Below are 21206 nucleotides of genomic sequence, written 5' to 3' on the forward strand. Positions count from 1 at the left end.
TGACTCGGGTGTCAAAAATCAGTATTTGCACGTCCCTAATTTTGGTGTGTGTCCATGTACTCTTTCTCACTACACTGCATGTGATGATGTACATGGAACTGACAGTACAATGCCGCTGTGCTTTCCTGTCACGCTTACAGTCAGGCTATTAATGTTGCGTTTACTTAGCTAGTTGAAACTGTTGAATCTGCGAGTACGATGTGAGCCTAGCAAGAATATTACAGGGTGGTGAGGGTTCAAAGTGGTGAAGAGTCCCTCTGACAGAAGCCGCCCTTTGAGATCTTTGAGCCGTCAACTTCTGCTTTAAGTACATTTGCTTTTGGACATACTAACATTGAAGCTTTGATTGCTCAAAGCATGCGCAATTTCATGGAAATAAGTCAGTCATCCATACAAACACTGCCTTGCACAGAATGGTTTACGAGCCGCATAATCTTTTCTGCTTAGCGGGATCAGGACCTATGTTTGAATTATTGAATGCTCTTTTGAGAACAACAATACTTCCGTCACATGCCGAAGCCAGAAATCTTTCCTTAAGTGTGCAATACATCGAAGTACGTGTGGCCAGTAGCAATACATATAGAATGCGCATGACCTTCTCTGCTCCTAAAATTAATGGATTGCCTTACTGAGGGCCCACATGCCATATTCATAGTTGATAACCAGAACAGCTAAGAGACTGTGTTGACACTTCTGTGATATTATAGATAATTACATAAATAGGGTTGTGCAAAGCAGAGCCACATTATTCCTTGATTTCTTTTACATGTTATTCTGCTTTGCTGCTGGTATGGCAGTTTAAACATTGTACAGTTACACACCGATGTTCCGCGCCTCGCGGGGACCGAAAAATAGTTCCAAAAATTCGTTCACCCCCCAAAAATAAAATTTATTACATTTTAGATTGTTCATTAAATTCTTAAATAAATGTATTAGGCTTAGGGCACCTTAAGAAATCTCTAATAATGCCCTGCCTCATACAACGCTTGGAGGCAATCAGATTTGCTTGGATTTTTGCAAGAGTGACATCTCCATACACGATCTGATTAGAGCGTCACTGTATTGGTGATTTCCGTTGCCAGGGTCGCCACGGAGATTGAAGAAATGAGCCATGTTTCTTTGCACCACTTGGCTCTCGTCAAGGCACATGAGGTGGTGCACACAAATGCGAGGCCACACAAATACACACAAAGATGCGACATTGCTTCTGTGACACACCTGCTCTGTAGAGACTGCTTGCAGAAAGCAACCGAAACTTATACTGGTGTCACGTGGCCACTTTCAATTGAGACTGACCGCGATGTGGGTTGAAATTCTCGACCGCGATTGGTTTTCTTCCACAGATTGAGCAAAAAAGCCAATCGCGACTGGGAAATTAGATTTGGATTGGGCTTGATTGCAATCAAAAGAGCGCCGCGTACAACAGCTGTATTAGATGCGATGACGTCTCCGAGACACACCTGCTCTGTAGACACCCCACAGAAAGCCTATATGTACACACCACATGCACAAATCAACTGAAACTTTAGAACTATCTATCCTGCATTGAGTGATTATAATGATAGTGCTGACTCAAAAAAGAAAGAATAACACGGTCCCTGGGAGCGTTTTGTCGGCCAAGAAATAGGGGGCACCTGTGAGACCAGAGAATTTGGCGCGCTTTCTGTCGAAAGCATGCGTCTCCCTATTTTGGAGGCTATAGAGCCTACAATACCAGTGTGTGGCATGCCCCACACAGCGTTCTTAGCAACTGATATTTTTGGTTTCTATTCCTTGGTAATGTGTAATTGTTACATTGTACTCTTTCCTTAGCATGGAACTCCTCTATATTGCTTTTGAAGTATCAAACCTGGCAGTTCAAGGGAAAAGTTGTACATTTTTCTTTGCAGCTGACATTGACCTGTTCGCTGAAGAAGAGGCCGTCGATGTGGTAATCGGATCCTCAAGAGATGATGGAAAGGTAATTTTTAAGTCACAGAATTGTTCTTTAAGGCTCCGTGTTACACCTAGGTGCTAAAAGTGCTCATACATTTCAGAATGTTGAAGAAATTTACTGAGTTATGCACCTTTTGTTTTTTCTTTCCGAATGTAAGTAACTGTGTATGATCCATTTACTAGATTTATGGCTGAGTACCATATTTATGCATCTAGACCAGTCCTGCTCCTAAATTAACACCTGAAGGTCTAAAGTCAAAGCAAAAAAAAAGCGCTTTTCTTGAATGTAAGCTTGACAAAAGAAAGGATGACAGACACAAAATGCAAACAGCATTTCTTAACTGCGAACCTGCCCCAGACCATGTGATGTCATCATTGCTGCTAGCTTTGTCGCTTACCGTATCACTGTCAGCACATAGAGCACACCATATTTGGTGTCATCTAGGGCACTTTAGGTGCTGCGCTCCTTGAAGACATGCAATCAAACTTCGTGGCATGTCGTCCCATGCTGCAGTGACCCAGCTCGCCACTTGCTCTAGTGATCTGCATTTGGTACAACCTTTGCTGTTAGGTTACACGCTTCATCATTCAGCCACATCGCAAAGTATTTCCGCAGGCAGTCCTCGAAACACTTGTTGATGCAGACGTCAAGTGACTCAGGCTGGCCCATCATGCCATTTGGAATGATAGCGATGTACGTTCAAGTATGGATCAAGGCCAAGGAGACAGTTCTTCAACGGTGTTGCCACTTGATTCTTATCCACTAGCCAAACATGGCACTTTTCAGCTGGGTATCAGCATCTCTGGGGAAGGCTTCCTTAGCAGGCAGTGTCTTACTCTGATAAACTATGTAGATAGGCAGCTTATGTCGATCAGTTATGCTGCACAGCATCATGGTCGCAATTCGCAACTGGCCAAGCACGGTCACCCCCTCGGCGCCATCCTCATCAGCTTGCCACACCACAGGCCTATCAAAATAAATGAAAAGGGGTGAGCTTACAGCACACTACTCTAACCACTTTTGGTTGGCTCGAGTGCCGAAGTAGAATATCTGACCTTGTTATGTGCTTGCCTCTGCACTTTGTTCTCGAAAATGGGGCTCGAGAACCTAATTAGTGGCCTACTCCTCTTTTTACATGGTCACAGTGCATGTGAAGTTTTTGGTTTGTGTACATTAACATAATTATGTAATCATGCAGTCCTTGGACCACAGTGCTGGCGCAGATTTCTATATTGCCTCTAGTGACTGCACAGAGTAACCTGTGGAAAAGAGTGGTCGTACAGATATTACATGGAACATATTTGAAATTCGGCTACCCAATGTCTAGGTAGATTTCAGTGATTTCATCAAGCTGTAGCAGTGAATATGCTCGCAGATAATTGTCAGTTTTCCAAGTTCAGAGCTTGCTACTGATGCCTAGGAGATTTTTATGTAGGAGGGTCTAAAAGATGTATAAAAATTTTACTGGATAATTTAGTACCGCTCATGCAGGTATCGGCCCAAATGACACAAATAAATGTGCCAAAATGCCAGCAAACTGCAGAATTGAGAAAATACAGTGTATATCGTCCAGTATAAAACCTGTTAGCTACTAGCTCTGTATGTATGATATATTGCAGATGTATGCTGGATCCGGGAAGTGGATTGACAAGGCAGCATGGGGGACACTGTTCCGGGCGTCGGGAGACTCCATGTTTTGTCGCATGGCTTCGACTATTTATTGGACGCCTGATGAACTCCGGAACAGAAGTGTCACCGGAACCTTATCGAACAAGTCGCGGTCCATGGGAAGGACGGAGGCCAGACAAGCTGTAACACCAGAGAAGCTGTCATCCTTGAAAAGTATGCACAATTGAACATACTGTTCAAATGAAAAAAATGTAGCAGCAGTATTTTTTGATACAGCCACTGAAGGTGGTGCTGTGCTTCGCAAAACAGTGCGCTTAATCTGAATTGATGTGCCATCCTGTAATAAACAAACTGAAATCCTTAATAACTCCTCATAGTAGTGAGCTTGCTATTGAAAATGATATTGATACAGAAAACGTACTATGTAGTAACTCATTTCAATTAATATTTCACATAACGGAGACAATTAAAACATGTCTACTATTATTCCACATTCAGTTGTGGTAGTTGTCTGTTTAATTCTGAATAAATTAGAATTTTATGGTGTCTGGAAGTAGTGCTGAGCTCAAACATAGCAGCACTATCCAGTGTGCTTGATATCGACAGCTTTATAATATCAGTGAAATTACATCAGCAAAACAGAATGCATATGTATAGGAGTGCTACTTTTGTGTAATTTCGCTACTTTCTCGAAGACCATAAACCAACAAGCCTACGTGTTCACAATTGAGAGCTGCAATGCTGATCAGAATGCTTTAGCCTATCATTAACCTTTAGCCTTACTGACTCTGACGGGTGCCAGCTGTGTGCATTAGCTAATTCTTCTGCTCATCTATAGATGGCAAACGCGAAAGGCCACAGTAACAGCGAAGCTGTTGTGCTAAAGCACCATGTTGTGATAACCTGCTACTGAAATATTTCATGTTGAAGCTCTAAAAAGAATTTGAGGCATGCAAATGAATAGGCAAGAAGTAGCCTGTAATTTTGTTGCCATATTAAACACGTAGCTATGATAAAATATTTCGTTTAACCTTCGGTATAATGTTGGGAACATGCAGTCTCATGCTGGAAATATTTGTTTAGCTGCTTTCATTACTTTATAGCTGTGATTGCTTTTCTTGTGCAGGCCTCCTCCGGATCTTCATGGGCAGCGATGTGACGCCAGAAGACGAGAAAAAAAGAATGAAGAGTGTACGCCGGCACCTGGCGCAAAAACTTGCTGATGCACAAAGGAAGTAGTGCCGCTGATACAGCTACAAAGCCTGTCCCAAAAGCTTGTGCAGTTCATGCCACCACACCCTCTGCTGCATTTTTGCTGACTCACTGCAGAAGTGAGTCAGCAAAAATGCAGCAGAGGGTGTGGTGGCATGAACTGCACAAACTTTTGGGGCACTCCTTGTACAGTCATCATCAGCCTATTTTATGTCAACTGCAGGACGAACGCCTCTCTCCATGATCTCCAATTATCCCTGTCCTGCACCAACTGATTCCAACTAGCACCCGCAAATTTCATCATTTTGTCGCACCACCTAGTCTTTTGCCGTCCTCTACTGCAGTTCCCTTTTCTTGGTACCCATTTTGTCACCTTCACGGTTATCTCCTGTATGCAAAACATGACCTGCCCAGCGCTATTTTTTTTCTCTTCATTTCAATTAGAATGTCGTCTATACCCGTTTGCTCTCTGATCCAAAACACTCTCTTTCTGTCTCTTAAACTTATGCCTAGCATTCTTCGTTCCATTGCTCTTAGCGCAGTTCCTAAATTGTTCTCAAGCTTCTTTGTCAATTTCCAAGTCTCTTCCCCATATGTCATCGCTGATAAAATGCACTGATTGTATACCTTCTTTTTCAATGATAATGGTATGCCTCGTTAATTCGATGTCATTGGGACCGCAGAAAATCTTCAAATTCGGTTTGCCGCGTCCTGTAGTACGAGGCTCCAAGGGTCATGTTATTTCTAGTTGACCAACTACATGCAGCATTTGAGAATTTCCACAGTAGCACTCAACAAAACTGCGGATAACATTCAGCGATCCGATAACTTCCCCGAGAGCGGGTGCTCGGAAGGGCTCGTTAGCGCTGCCATTGTCGCTGTGATCGCACATTGGCCGCATCAGCGGTAGCTTCACACTCCAAATCTGAGTAGCATGTTTGTTGATCTTTTTCAAAGTTCAGATACTCGGCGAAGCCAACTGCACTGGATTCGCTATCTCTGCGCAGAGTGCATTGATGCGGTCAAAATACTCAGCTCCTTCTTCATCAAGTGCACGTGAATAGTCAGCATCGACGGTGCTTTCCTTCGAGAAGCCATCGTGTTCAAAACACCGCATGACCAAAGTGGGTTCCACTTGCCTCCATGCATACACAATAACACATGTGGCCCCGAGGAGGTCAATGGAGTACTCCTTGCCGTTGTCGAAGCAAAGGAGCATGCGCTCGAGCAGGTGGTGGCGGTAAATCTTCCTTGTGTGTTGAATGACGCCTTGGTCCATTGGCCACGAGATCGACGTGGTGTTCGGAGGAAGAAATACCATCCGGATAACTTTCAGGTGTGGGATGACGCCATGCGCTGGGCAATTATCAACAAAGAAGAGTACATTCCTGCCTGTGGCCGCGAACTTGCGGCCAACCTGCCGAACATAATCTTCAAATATTGCGCCTGTGACCCAAGCTTTCTTGCTGTGCCGGTATGATAAGCTCATCTCTTGGCGGCAGCCGTGCATTTTTAAAGCAGCGAGGCTTCCCACTCTTTCCAACTACAAGTAGCGGCAGCTTGTGTTTGCCACACATGTTCGCGCCAAACAGAACAATGATTCTTTCCTTGCCCTGCTTTTGACCCTTGACCGCGGTGTTCTTCACTGCAAACGTTTGCAGCATCTTGTAAAAAAGGACTGGCTTGTCAACGTTGTACACATCGTCTGTACCGTACTCGCTAAGCAATGGAGCCAACGTGTGTTCCTACCAGGCGTGAATGACCCTCTTGTTTGCGCTGCCGCTCTCGCCACAGACTGCTACGAAGGTCAAATTATTGCGCTCTTTAAAACTGCTGAACCATCCATTGCTACACTTGAACTCTGCGTGCCGAAGTTGTAGAGCCAAGTCGCTGGCCATCTCCCGCAGTATCGTCCCATTGACGGGAAGGTGGGCTGCGTTTGCTTTCTGCATCCAGCGAAGTAAAGCTGATTTCACATCTTGGTACGTGGGAGCCCGTACTTGCGACCGCTTCAAAAAGAAAAGGGGGAGTTATATATGCAGTTGAATCCCGCTACAACGAAATTTACGGTGCCCGAAAAAAATTCGTTCTTTGTTATCACAGAAATTTGATACGAAACGGAGAAATAATTGCCCAAGCAGCAGCAAAAACTTCTAATGCCAAAAATCTGTAAGATTGGCTTGCTTGCGCTTCACGGTGAGCAATGCTGTCACGTGATTTTCACATTCAGTTTGCAGACCAATCGCGACATCGTCATCACAGACGTCAACAAAATTCCTCATTACATCGAAAGCGTCCATCACCTGTGAGGCAGTTGCCTCAGCAGGCACATCCTGTACGTCATCTTCGACATCAGAAGAGTCTTCATCATTGCAGGCAGCTTTGATAATCTGCTCATCATTCACCTCTTCACGAACTATAGCACAATCGTCAGCATCGATGTATTCATCAAGCTCGAGATTAGGCAACACGTTTCCCATTTTTCCCAGTGTTTTCCAGGCGGCCGTGATCCCCGGTGCCGCTGACGCCTCCTCGTCAGTGTTGCGCTAGCAGAGTTTAAGGATAATGAATAAAGGGAAAATGAGACACCCACCTGTTAGTAGCAATTGCTGCAAAGGAAATCCATACGGGTTCCTCAAAAGAAAAGCCTCATAGTTGAAGAAAAATTCGTCCTGGTCAGGGACTTTTTCTTCAACTATGAGGCTTTTCTTTCTAGGAACCCGTATGGGTTTCCTTTGTAGCAATTGCTACGAACAGGTGGATGTCTCATTTTCCCTTTATTCATTACTTCTCTCCACCTTGCGGGTTTCCACAGAACTACTACGTCAGAGTCTAAGGATAGATCTTCGGCAAATCCGGGTGCCTAAAACAGTTTGCAATTATTGAGTGACACAGTGTGTTCCAGGCAGCAGACATAATTTGCAGTGCCACGTACATGTCCACCTTCGTGTCTTGGCCGGTTTTACTGTTGAAGAGCAGCCGCTGAATTAACCTCCCACGGTAAGCGCGCTTCAGCCTCAGAATCACACCCTGGTCGAGAGGGTGTAGGACAGATGTGCAATTTGTAGGGGAATACATCAGCTCCGTGTTAGTGAGCTTGACTTCTTCGGAGTGATGGGCTGAACAATTGTCCAGAAGCAAGAAACTTTATGGTCCTGCCGCTTCATGTTGCAGTCGAATGCCACCACCCGCTCTGTGAAAATAGCGCCGGTCGTCCATGACTTGTTGTTCGCCTTGTACTGCACAGGTAGGCTACGGGATCCCTTGAAACAGTGCGGCTTGGCACTTTTCCAGTGACTAATGGAGGACGCTTGTCAGAGCCATCCATGTTTGTGCAAAGCAGCACCGTCACAGATTTTTTGCTGTTTGCCGCCGTGACAGCGCTGCCCCTTAATGTCGAGCATCCTGGCCGGCAACGTCTCGTAGAATAGCCCGGTCTCATTGGCATTGTAGATGTCTGCCGGCGTGAAGTTGCTTAAATTGCCGGCCACATTGCTCACCTTGCAAGCTCCGTCAACGTCTGCGGACATCGATTTGCTCCACAACACTTTTCCGATGATGTTATGGAGGACGTTGAAACAGTTCAGCCAGCCAACGCTGGCTTTAAAATCGTCAATGCCGAGTAGGCAGGCGTGGTTAAAGGCTTTTTGCTGGACGATGCTTCCATTGAGGAGGACGTTCTTGCCTCGTACTTCAACACGCCACGCATGCACCGCCTTGTCCAGCTCTTCATGGAGGCGCCGCGTCACCTTTTTGTGCTTAGAAGATGTGCCTGAAGCAAGTGCCTTTCTTACGCTGTCCTTATTTCCTAGAATCGTACACAGCGAACTGGCCGGAATCCCAAAGTCTTCAGCGATTGCCACTTCCTTCCTTCCACTCACAGCTTGGGTGATGATTTCAGCTTTCTGCTTGAGGGAAAGGGTTTTGCGTTGACATCTCGTCCCACACATGGATGAAAGCTCGCCGTCGAAGAGACACGCTGCGAGTGACGCGACCACGAAAAAAAAACCAAAATGGCGAAACTGCAATCACATGATTTCGTGCTTACTACGGCTTTGGATTTAACTTAAACTTTTGCCAATAACACTTGTTCTGGTTTTTATTTTGACTACGAAAATATCGTTGAAGCGGAAACGCTCACCAAAAATAGCTCGTGCAGAGAAACTGGGGGCTATAATTTCTATGGGATATTTACGGGGAATTAAGAATTATTCGTTGTAGCGGTATTCATTGTGGCGGGATTCAACTGTATTAGATACATATGAATATGCTAGTTCTATTAAGGCCGGGTGTATTACTGTGTAATAAAACTTTGAAATGATCAATCAAAGATGTATTTTCTCTACAGCAACTATCAGCGTAGTCAAGCATGCTTGGTACGCAGACCACTATAGGGATGTCTTCTCAGAAGATCGCTTTCAGAGGTAGTTTCACTTTTGCGAGGATCAACAATGGACCGCTGCACACAAGCGTCGGGCAAATGCAAGAATCTTGACGGCTGAATCGTGCAATCTCGCGAAAGTGAAGCTATCGCTCAATGTGATCGTCGGAGAATGTTGCCTCAGGCGGCGGCAGCCAATAGTAGGTACCAGCACACTTACAGGCCGCAGGGCTTACAAACTGACAGACTTACAGGCTGACAGACATACAAGCTGAGAGGCTTACAAGCCAAAATAACGTATAGCCGACAAGCTGTCAGGCTGACAGCCTGTTGGGTTTCTTGACTGGGAACTTGCGAAAATAAGGAATTATCTGACGTCTTCGGATTACTCGTCCCTTTCTCTAAACAAATTAGCTGGTCCGGTGCAATTTCGCCATCCACATTCTGAGACATACACCTTTTACTACTAGCACAAATCGTCGCGGCGTTAGCGAGTGCCGCAACTGACCAGTCTTGACGGCTGGTGTGCAACATCCATTCTGCCACCCGTGTCACGACTACATGATCTTTTTCAGTGAGGTAACTCATCAATTTAACCTCACATACTACTCGTAGACATCAACGTCGCTGAAATAGAAACCCTGTTTACGTAAAGAACGAAAAGAAAGGGGGTTAGCAGAGTGGCCCTATCGTTATTATCCATACCTTAAGAAGCAAAAAAAGACACAAGGGTAATCATAGAGGAAAAATTGAATTACTAGTTGAAATACCTAATGAAAAATTATTGAAAATGAAGCTAGATGCAAAAACAACTTGTGATACTAAGGAATGGTCTGACGTCTTCGCATTACGCGTCCCTTTCTCTAAACAAATCAGCTGCAGCGGCGCCTTTTTGCCATCCACATTCTGAGGTATACACCTTTAATACTAGCGCCTATCTTCGTGGTGTTAGCGAGTACCGCAACTGACCAGTCTTGACGGCTGGTGTGCAACATCCATTCTGCCACCAGGGTCACGAGCACCCGGTCATTTTGAGTAAGGGCAACTCATCAATCTACCCACACATACTACCCGTAGACATCAACGTCGCTGGAATAGAAACCCTGTTTATGTAAGGAACAAAAAGAAAAGGGCTAACAAAGAGGCGCTATTGTGATTATCCATACTTTAGGAAGTAAAAAAAGAGACACCAAAGAAATCACAGAGGAAATATTTTTAGTCACAAAATTGAATACCGAATGAGAAATTATTGGAAATGATGCTAGATGCAAGAACAACTTGCGAAAATAAGGAATTATCTGACGTCTTCGGATTACTCGTCCCTTTCTCTAAACAAATTAGCTGGTGCGGTGCAATTTTCCCATCGACATTCTGAGGCATACACCTTCTACAACTAGCACAAACCGTCACGGTGTTAACCAGTTCCGCAACTGACCAGTCTTGACGGCTGGTGTGCAACATCCATTCTGCCACCGGTGTCACGACTACATGATCTTTTTCAGTGAGGCAACTCATCAATTTCCCTCACATTCTACTCGTAGACATCAACGTCGCTGGAATAGAAACACTGTTTATGTAAGGAACGAAAAGAAAGGGGGTTAATAGAGTGGCCCTACTGTTATTATCCATACCTAAAGCAGCAAAATGTCAGACAGCAAGGAAATCATTGAGGCAAAACTTTAACTTACCAAATGAAATACCTAAATGACCAATAGTTGAAATGAAGCTAGATGCAAAAAAAATCTTCGAAACTAAGGAATGGTCTGAGATCTTCGAATTACACGTCCCTTTCTCTAAACAAATGTGCTGCAGCGGTGCCATTTTGCCATCCACATTCTGAGGCCTACACGTTTTACTAATAGCACTAACCTTCGCAGTGTTTGCAAGTGCCAAAACTGACCACTCTTGACGGCTGATCTGCAACATCCATTCTGCCACCGGTGTCACGAGTACCTGATTTTTTCGAGTGAGGGAAACTCATCAATTTACCCACACATACTACCCGCAGACATCAAAGTCGCTGGAATAGAAACCCTGTTTATGTAAGGAACGAAAAGAAAGGGGTTAACAAAGTGGCACTATTGTTATTATCCGAACTTTAGGAAGCAAGAAAATACACACCAAGGAAATCTTAGAGGAAATACTTCTACTTACTAAGTGAAATAACAAATGAGAAATTTTTGGAAATGATGCTAGATGCAAGAACTACTAGCGAAAATAAGGAATTATCTGACGTCTTCGCATTACGCTTCCCTGTCTCTAAACAAATCAGCTGCAGCGGCGCCAGTTCGCCATCCACATTCTGAGGCATGCACGTTTTACGACTAGCACTAACCGTCGCGGTGATAGCCGGAGCAGCAACTGAACCGTCTTGACGGCTGATCTGCAACATCCTTCTGCCACCGGTGTCAGAGTACCTGATCTCCTTCAGAAGTAGCCTTGGGTGTTTTTGTAGACTTCACAAAAGCGTTTGATTTTCTTAAACATTCGATCTTACTCAAAAAGTTAGATACATCAGGAATCCGTGCTAATGCACTAGCACTTTTAGCATCTTATTTAAAAATTGACAACAATATGTCTACCTCAATTGTTTCTCTTCCGATAAAGAAACAATAACATCAGGAGTACCTCAGGGAGGTTTCCTTGGACCTTTTTTTATTTTATTTCTATTTGAATGACATTATATGTAATAATCCGAACGTTAAACATATCATTTAGTCCCATGATACTACTATGCTTTCCTCAGCTGCATGTCCGAATGACTTAATTTCTGAAGCAAATAGCTCACTATCGCGTTTGAATGAGTGGTCACGTGCTGCGAATCCATCTCTGCCTTTGTTTGAAAAGTTGGAATTTATGAAAATTATTCAAATGATCTATACTGTCTGTGTTTAACATATAAAAAGGATGTGAAAGAAAGCATAAACATTTTCTCAGCTTTAGCTTCCTGTCAAAGAAAGCTCCTTCATGCAATACACGTAGTAGGAAACTTTGGAACGTAGAGACGTGTAGATCTACCTATGGACAGCAAATGATGAGAAGAAAACTGCCAGAATTATGAAATTTTTGTCACAGACACGCTATACAACTAGAACGTACATAAAAACAGCAATTAAAATTGTTCTTTTATGCCTGAGTTACATTTCCCTGAACATTGTTCTCGTTTGTATAATTGGTATGCATATCAAATTTCTCTTTATCTTCTGACGAGCTTCCCGAACTCTTTCTTTTTTCATTGTGAAATCTAGGGATGAATGTTCGTGATATACTATTATGCAGATGGTATTAGGCCACTGCTGTGTGTATGATGTTTACACATGTCTTCCAGCAGTGTCTTGTAAACGTAAGGTCATTACTACAGTTACATGTTCACATGTTTGGGAATGTGTATTTTTAAACGCCACAAAGATGCTTGTAGTTATAGGTATTATTTTTATACGATCAAAAATGTTTTTCTTTCTTGTCGATAGCTTAACTGTCTGCCTTTAGGAATATGTTTTTTTTCCTTTGGGTTCGGGGTGGGGGGGGGGGGGCGAAAAGTAGTCCAGCTATCAGTTTCAGCTTTTTTTACCTTACCTCCCCCATCACGTTGATGGCAAAAAGTAAAGGATATTATATTATAATTTACCCACATACTACCCGTAGACATCAACGTCTCTGGAATAGAAACCTTGTTTATGTAAGGAATGAAAAGGAAGGGGGTTAACAGAGTGACCCTATCGTTATTATCCATACTTTAGGAAGTAAGAAAAAGACACCAAGGAAATCATTGAGGAAAAATTTTACTAACTATGAATACTTTGTTTAACACAAAGCAACAGACACAAAAAAGACGACAGGACAGTCGTCTTTCTTGTGTCTGTTGTTTTGCGCTAAACAATGTATTCATGGATTAGCACCAACTAGCCCGCCAATGCATTGTGCTGAATTATTTTACTTACTAATTGAAATACCTAATGAGAAATTATTGGAAATGAAGCTAGATGCAAAACCAACCTGTGAAACTAAGGAATGGTCTGACGTCTACGCATTACGCGTCGCTTTCCCTAAACAAATCAGCTGCAGCGGCGCCATTTTGCCATCCACATTCTGAGGCATACAGGTTTCACTACTAGCACTAACCGTCGCGGTTTACCAGTGCTGCAACTGAGCAGTCTTGACGGTTGATCTGAAACATCCATTCTGCCAGCGGTGTCACGAGTTGCTGATGTTTTGGAAAGAGGGCAACTCTTCAATTCACGCACACATACTACCTGTAGACATCTACGTCGCTGGAATAGAAACCCTGTTTATGTAAGGAACGAAACGAAAGGGGTTAACAAAGTGGTGCTATTGTTATTATCTATATTTTAGGAAGCAAAAAGAGACAGCAACGTAATCATAGAGTAAATAATTTTACTTACTAAGTGAAATACCTAATGAGAAATTATTGGAAATGAAGCTAGATGCAAAAACAACTTGCGAAACTATTGAATGGTCTGATGTCTTCGCATTACGTGTCCCTTTCTCTAAACAAATCAGCTGCGGCGGCGCAATTTTTCCATGCACATACTGAGGCATACACGTTTTACTACTAGCGCTAACCATCGGAGTGTTAGCCAGTGCCAAAGCTGACGAGTCTTGACGGCTGATCTGCAACATCCATTCTGCCACCAGCGTCAAGAGTACCTGTTCTTCTTGAGTGGGGGCAACTCATCAATTAACAAGCACATACTACCCGTAGACATGAACGTCACCGGAATAGAAACCCTTTTTATGTAAGGAACGAAAAGAAAGGGGTTTACCAGAGTGGCCCTATCATTATTATCCATACCTTAAGAAGCGAAAAAAAAACAGACGTCAAGGAAATCATAGAGGAAACATTTTACTTACTAAGTGGAAAAGCTAAGTTACCAAATAATTGAAATTAACCTAGATGTAAAAACAACATGCGAAACTAAGGAATTATCTGACGTCTTCGCATTACGCGTCCCTTTCTCTAAAAATATCAGCTGCAATGGCACCATTTTCCCACCCACATTCTGAGGCAGAAACCTTTTATTACTAGCACTAACCTTCGCAGTGTTTGCGAGTGAAAAAACAGACCCGTCGCGACGGCTGTTCTGCAGCATCCATCCTGCCACCGCTTTCACGAGTACCTGATCTCTTTGAGTGAGGGCAACTCATCGATTTTTGCACACAAACTACCCGTAGACATCAACGTCGCTGGAATAGAAAGCCTCTTTATTTAAGGAACGAAAACAAAGGGGTTAACAAAGTGGCGCTTTTCTTATTAAAGATATTTTAGGAAGCAAACAAATAGATACCAAGGAAATCATAGAGGAAATACTTTTACTCACTAAGTGAAATAACTAATGAGAAATTATTGGAAATGAAGCTAGATGCAAGAACAGCTTGCGAAACTAAGGAATGATCTGACGTCTTCGCATTTCGCGTCTCTTTCTTTAAATAATCAGCTGCAGCGACGCCATTTTGCCATACTAATTCTGAGGCATACACCTTTTACAACAAGGTAAAATCGTCGCGGTGTTAGCGAGTGCCGCAACTGACCAGTCTTGACGGCTGGTGTGCAACATCCATTTTGCCACCGGTGTCACGAGTTGCTGATCTACTTGAGAGAGGGCAACTCATCAATTTACCTACACATACTACCCGCAGCCATCAACCTCGCTGGAATAGAAATCCTGTCTATGAAAGGTACGAAAAGAAAGGGGGTTAACAGAGTGAACCTATTGGTACTATCCACACCTAAAGAGGCAAAATACAGACAGCATTGAAATCATTGAGGAACAACTTTTACTTAATATTTGAAATACCTAAATGATCAGTTATTGGAAATGAAGCTAGATACAAAAACAACTTGCGAAACTAAGGAATGGTCTAACGTCTTCGCATTAGGCGTCCCTTTGTTTAAATATTAGGCTGCAGCGGCGCCAGTTTGCCATCCACATTCTGAGGCACACACCTTTTACTACAAGCACAAACCGTCGCGGTGTTAGCCAGTGCCGCAACTTGCCAGTCTTGACAGCTTCTTTGCAACATTCATTCTGCCACCGGTCTCACGAGTGGCTCATCTTTTTGAGTGAGGGCAACTGGTCAATTTACCCACACATACTACCCGCAGCCATCAACTTCGCTGGAATAGAAACACTGTTTATGGAAGGAACGAAAAGAAAGGGAGTTAACAGAGCAACCCTATTGGTAATCATCATCATCATCATCATCATCATCATCATCATCATCAGTTTAGTTACGCCCACTGCAGGGCAAAGCCCTCTCCCCCACTGCTCCAACTACCCCGTCCATGTACTAATTGTGGTCATGTTGTCCCTGCAAAAGTCTTAATGTCATCCGCCCACCTATCTTTCTGCCGCCACCTGCTACGCTTCCCTTCCCTTGGAATCCAGTCCGTAACCCTTAATGACCATCGGTTATCTTCCCTCCTCATTACACGTCCGGTCCATGCCCATTTCTTTTTCTCGATTTCAACTAAGATGTCATTTACCCATGTTTGTTGCCTCACCCAATCTGCTCTTTTCTTATCCCTTGACGTTACACCCATCATTCGTGTTTCCATAGCTCGTTACGTCGTCCTCAATTTCAGCAGAACCCTTTTCGTAAGCCTCCAGGTTTCTGCCCCATATGTGAGTACTGGTAACACACAGCTGTTATACACTTTCCTTTTGAGGGATAGTGGCAACCTGCTGTTCATGGTTTGATAATGGCTGACAAACGCACCCCAGCCCATTATTATTCTTCTGGTTATTTCAGTCACATGATCCGGATCCGTGGTCACTACCTGCCCTAAGTAGATGTATTCCCTTACCACTTCCTGTGCCTCGCTGCATATCGTAAACTGCTTTTCTCTTGCGAGACTGTTAATCATTACTTTAGTTTTCTGCAGATTAATTTTCACACCCACCCTTCTGCTTTCCCACTCCAGGTCAGTGAGCATGCATTGCAATTGGTCTCCTGAGTTACTAAGCAAGGCAATATCATCAGCGAATCGCAAGTTGCTAAGGTATTCTCCATCAACTTTTATCCCCAATTCTTCCCACTCCACGTTTCTGAATACCTCTTGTAAACATGCTGTGAATAAGATTGGAGAGATCGTATCTCCCTGTCTGACGCCTTTCTTTATAGGGTTTTTCTTGCTTTCTTTGTGCAGGACTACGGTGGCTGTGGAGCCGCTATAGATATCTTCCAGTATTTTTACATATGGCTCATCTACACCCTGATTCCGTAATGCGTCCATGACTGCTGAGGTTTCGACTGAATCAAACGCTTTCTCGTAATCAATGAAAGCTATACATAAGGTTGGTTATATTCTGCACATTTCTCTATCATTTGATTGATAGTGTGAATATAATGTAATGTTGAGTAGCCTTTGCGGAATCCTGCCTGGTCCTTTGGTTTACAGAAGTCTAAGGTGTTCCTGATTCTATTTGCGATTACCTTAGTAAATACTTGGTAGGCAATGGACAGTAAGCTGATCGGTTTATAATTTTTCAAGGCTTTGGTGTACCCTTTCTTATGGATTAGAATTATGTTAGCATTTTTCAAAGATTCCGGTACTCTTGAAATCATGAGGCATTGCGTATAAAGGGTGGCCAATTTCACTAGAACATTCTGACCACCATCCTTCAACAAATCTGCTGTTACCTGATCCTCTCCAGCTGCCTTCCCCCTTTGCATAGCTCCTAAGGCTTTCTTTACTTCTTCTGGCGTTACCTGTGGGATTTCGAATTCCTCTAGGATATTCTCTCTTCCACTATCGTCGTGGGTGCCACTGGTACTGTATAAATCTCTATAGAACCCCTCAGCCACTTGAACTATCTCATCCATATTAGCAACGATATTGCCGTCTTTGTCTCTTAACGCATACATCTGATTCTTGCCAATTCCTAGTTTCTTCTTCACTGCTTTGAGACTTCTTCCGTTCCTGAGAGCATGACAGAACATAGTGAGCAATATTTGATCAATAAACAATATTACATAATTCTGGCCCTTGTTTGGAACTTAGTCTCATCTCTGTGATGCGCGCAACCCGCTTTTAACGTTACTCAGATGGAGTGACTCCTTGCAAAGCAGCAGGGTATTCCTGTTAGTGATGCTGTCATTCACACGCAGATTGTTTAGTAGGCATTTGCTCAGTGCCATTCCTCCATAGAACCACAGTTTGCATTTCATTCATGTATAAGAGAAACATTCTGTAGATATTAGTATCGATATTGCCGGCTTTGTCTCTTAACGCAAACATCTGTTTCTTGCCTATTCCTAGTTTCTCTTCACTGTTTTTAGGCTTCCTCCGTTCCTGAGATCCTGTTCAATTCTATCCATATTATAGTTCCTAATGTCCGCTGTCTTACGCTTGTTGATCAACTTAAAAAGTTATGCCAGTTCTATTCTAGCTGGAAGGGTTAGAGGCTTTCATACATTGGCGTTTCTTGATCAGATCTTTCGTCTTCATCTCATCTCATCTATGGGATCCATTGCGCGCGTTTGCTTTGTCTCTGTGTGTAGTAGTTAAGAGAGCCAGTTTAATGGCGGAGAAGAAGGAAGGAAAGGAAAGCAATATTACAGCGCCGTGGTTCTAAAGCGCACCCGTGGTAGAGAAACGGAAGGCGATATAAGCGTGCGTGGGCATGATACGCACACGACAAACTGCCTTAAAATATTTAGACTTGAGGGAAAGCTTCGTTAACAAACAATAGCACAGCAATCAGCACTCGAATATAATTATAACCCTAATAATAATTGTAAATATTCATCTCATCTAAGGGATCTAATGCGCGCGCTGTTGCTTTGTCTCTGCGTGTAGTAGTTAAGGGAGCCAGTTTAAGGGCGGAGAAGAAGAAAGGAAAGAAAGTCTCTGAAGGAAAATTGCAGCGCCGTGGTTTTAAAGCGCAACCGTGTTAGAGAAACGAAAAGCGACTAAGCGTGCGTGGCCATGATACGCACACGACAAACTGCCTTAAAATATTTAGACTTGAGGGAAAGCTTCGTTAACAAACTGTAATACGGCAATCAGCACTCGAATACGACTAGAGAAGTTATTGAGACGTGGAAAATTCTCTTGAAATAAATATGGTTTGCGAGACAAATGCTTGTAAGTATTGGACCTCCTAAAAGATGAGGGGGAATATGCGCTCACCTAGAGGGCATCGTCCACACGAGACCCCCACCAGGTACCTTACTGAGACATGGAGGGCTCTGCGGCCGGAACAATGCCTCTCTTCTCCAACCGCCAAGACGGGAAAACGCGCTTTCCGATCGCTCTAGGTTGCGCGGACATAGTATAAATCTAGCGTCTAGGAAAAGCTTAAACAGGTGAGAGGGCGGCACGCATAGCGTGGGAAGATAGCCGCCAGAATATCTAACTCAAGGACTGCTGCTGACGAGGGCGAAATACCTTCGTGTAATTATAACCATAATAGGACAATATGGAATGAAAAAAAAAAGGGAACGGCCCAGAGGGCTATAATACGAGTGCTATGACTGATAATTTTCTCTTTCTCTCTCTCTCTCTCTCTTTATATATATATATATATATTCATCTCACCTATGGGATCGCATGCACGCGCTGTTGCGTTGTCTCTGCGTGTAGTAGTTAAGAGAGCCAGTTTAAGGCCGGAGAAGAAGGAGGGAAAGGAAAGTCTCTGAAGCAAAATTGCAGCGTCATCGTTTTAAAGCGCACCCGTGGTAGAGAAACGGAAGGCGATATAAGCGTGCGTGGCCTTGATACGCACACGACAAACTGCCTTAAAATATTTAGATTTGAGGGAATGCTTCATTAACAAATTATATTACGGCAATCAGCACTCGAATATAATTATAACCTAATAATAATTCAAAATTTTCATCTCATCTATGGGATCCATTGCGCGTGTTGTTGCTTTGCCTCTGCGTGTAGTAGTTAAGAGAGCCAGTTTAATGGCGGAGAAGAAGGAAGGAAAGGAAAGCAAAATTGCAGCGCCGTGGTTTTAAAGCACATCCGCGGTGGAGAAACGGAAGGCGGTATAAGCGTGCGTGGCCATGATACGCACACGAGTAACTGCCTTCAAATATTTAGACTTGAGGGAAAGCTTCGTTAACAAACAATAGCACAGCAATCAGCACTCGTATATAATGATAACCGTAATAATAACTGTAAATATTCATCTCATCTATGGGATCGAATGCGCGCGCTGTTGCTTTGTCTCTGCGTGTAGTAGTCAAGAGAGCCAGTTTAAGGGCGGAGAAGGAGGAATGAAAGGAAAGTCTCTGAAGCAAAATTGCAGCGCCGTGGTTTTAAAGCGCAAGCGTGGCAGAGAAACGGATGTCGATTAAGCGTGCGTGGCCATGATACGCACACGACAAACTGCCTTAAAATAATTCGACTTGAGGGAAAGCCTCGTTAATAAACTATAACATGGCAATCAGCACTCGAATACGACGAGAGAAATTATTGAGACGTGGAAAATTCCGTTGAAATAAATATTGTTTGCGGACAAATGCTTGTAAGTATTGAACCTCTTAAAAGATGAGGGAAAATATGCGCTCTCCGAGAGGGCATCGTCCACGCAAGACCACTACCAGGCACCTTACTGAGACGTGGAAGGCTCTGCAGCCAGAGCAAAGCCACCCTTCTCCGCCGGCCAAGAGGGGAAAACGCGCTTTCCGATCGCTCAAGGTTGCGCGGACAAAGTATAACTCTAGCGTCTAGGAAAAGCTTAAAAAGGTGCGAGGGTGGGACGCATAGCGTGGGAAGCTAGGCGCCAGAATAACTATCTCAAGGACTGCTGCAGGCGAGGGCGAAATACCTTCGTGTAATTATAATAACCCTAATAGGACAATTTGAAAAGTAAAAAGAGGAAACGGCCCAGAGGGCTATACTACGAGGGCTATGACTGATAATTTTCTCTCTCTATATATATATATATAAACGAGAAGAGGGGGGTTAACCGAGGGGCCCGATTTTTATTAGTCATATCATGAGATAGCCAACAAACACTGACACCAAGGACAACATAGGGGAAATTACTTGTGCTTAATAAATGGAATGAAGAAACGATAAATTATTGGAAATTGAAGTGGATGAGAAAACAACTTGCCGCAGGTGGGAACCGAACCCACAATCTTCGCATTTCACGTGCGATGCTCTACCAATTGAGCTACCGCGGCACTGTTTCCCCATCCACTTTCTTGGGTATTTATGTGCACTGGTAGAACCCTGGGAGTGTTAGCCAGCGCCACCACTCACAGACCTTGGCGGCGGACGTGGAACGTCCTTGTTGCCGCAGGCGTCACGCGAACGTGATCTTTTTGCGTGAAGGCAACTGGTCAATAAACCCACATATGCTACCTGAAGGCATCAATGTTGCCGGATTCGAGACCCTCGTATGTAATAAACGAGAAGAGAGGGGGTTAACCGAGGGGCCCGATTTTTATTAGTCATATCATGAGAAGCCAACAAACACTGAAACCAAGGACAACATAGGGGAAATTACTATTGCTTAATAAATGGAATTAAGAAACGATAAATTAATGGAAATTAAAGTGGATGAGAAAACAACTTGCCGCTGGTGGGAACCGAACCCACAACCTTCGCATTTCACGTGCGATGCTCTACCAATTGAGCTACCGCGGCACTGTTTCCCCATCCACTTTCTTGGGTATTTATGTGCACTGGTAGAACCCTGGGAGTGTTAGCCAGCGCCACCACTCACAGACCTTGGCGGCGGACGTGGAACGTCCTTGTTGCCGCAGGCGTCACGAGAACGTGATCTTTTTGCGTGAAGGCAACTGGTCAATAAACCCACATATGCTACCTGAAGGCATCAATGTTGCCGGATTCGAGACCCTCGTATGTAATAAACGAGAAGAGAGGGGGTTAACCGAGGGGCCCGATTTTTATTAGTCATATCATGAGAAGCCAACAAACACTGACACCAAGGACAACATAATGTCCTTGGTGTCAGTGTTTGTTGGCTTCTCATGATATGACTATATATATATATATATATATATATATATATATATTCATCGCACCTATGGGATCGCATGCAC

At 43.7% G+C, this 21206-nt stretch overlaps 2 non-coding genes across 2 annotated transcripts; both read right to left on the reverse strand.

Annotated features, from left to right (window-relative positions):
• Positions 1-20248: 20248 nt before the first annotated feature.
• TRNAS-UGA (transfer RNA serine (anticodon UGA)) lies at positions 20249-20321 on the reverse strand. The gene has a single exon. It is a non-coding gene; the product is annotated as a tRNA-Ser (tRNA).
• A 393-nt stretch (positions 20322-20714) lies between these two features.
• TRNAS-UGA (transfer RNA serine (anticodon UGA)) lies at positions 20715-20787 on the reverse strand. The gene has a single exon. It is a non-coding gene; the product is annotated as a tRNA-Ser (tRNA).
• Positions 20788-21206: the final 419 nt, after the last annotated feature.

The sequence above is a fragment of the Dermacentor andersoni genome, unplaced genomic scaffold (assembly GCF_023375885.2).
Source record: "Dermacentor andersoni unplaced genomic scaffold, qqDerAnde1_hic_scaffold ctg00000039.1, whole genome shotgun sequence".
Taxonomy (NCBI): Eukaryota; Metazoa; Arthropoda; class Arachnida; order Ixodida; family Ixodidae; genus Dermacentor; species Dermacentor andersoni.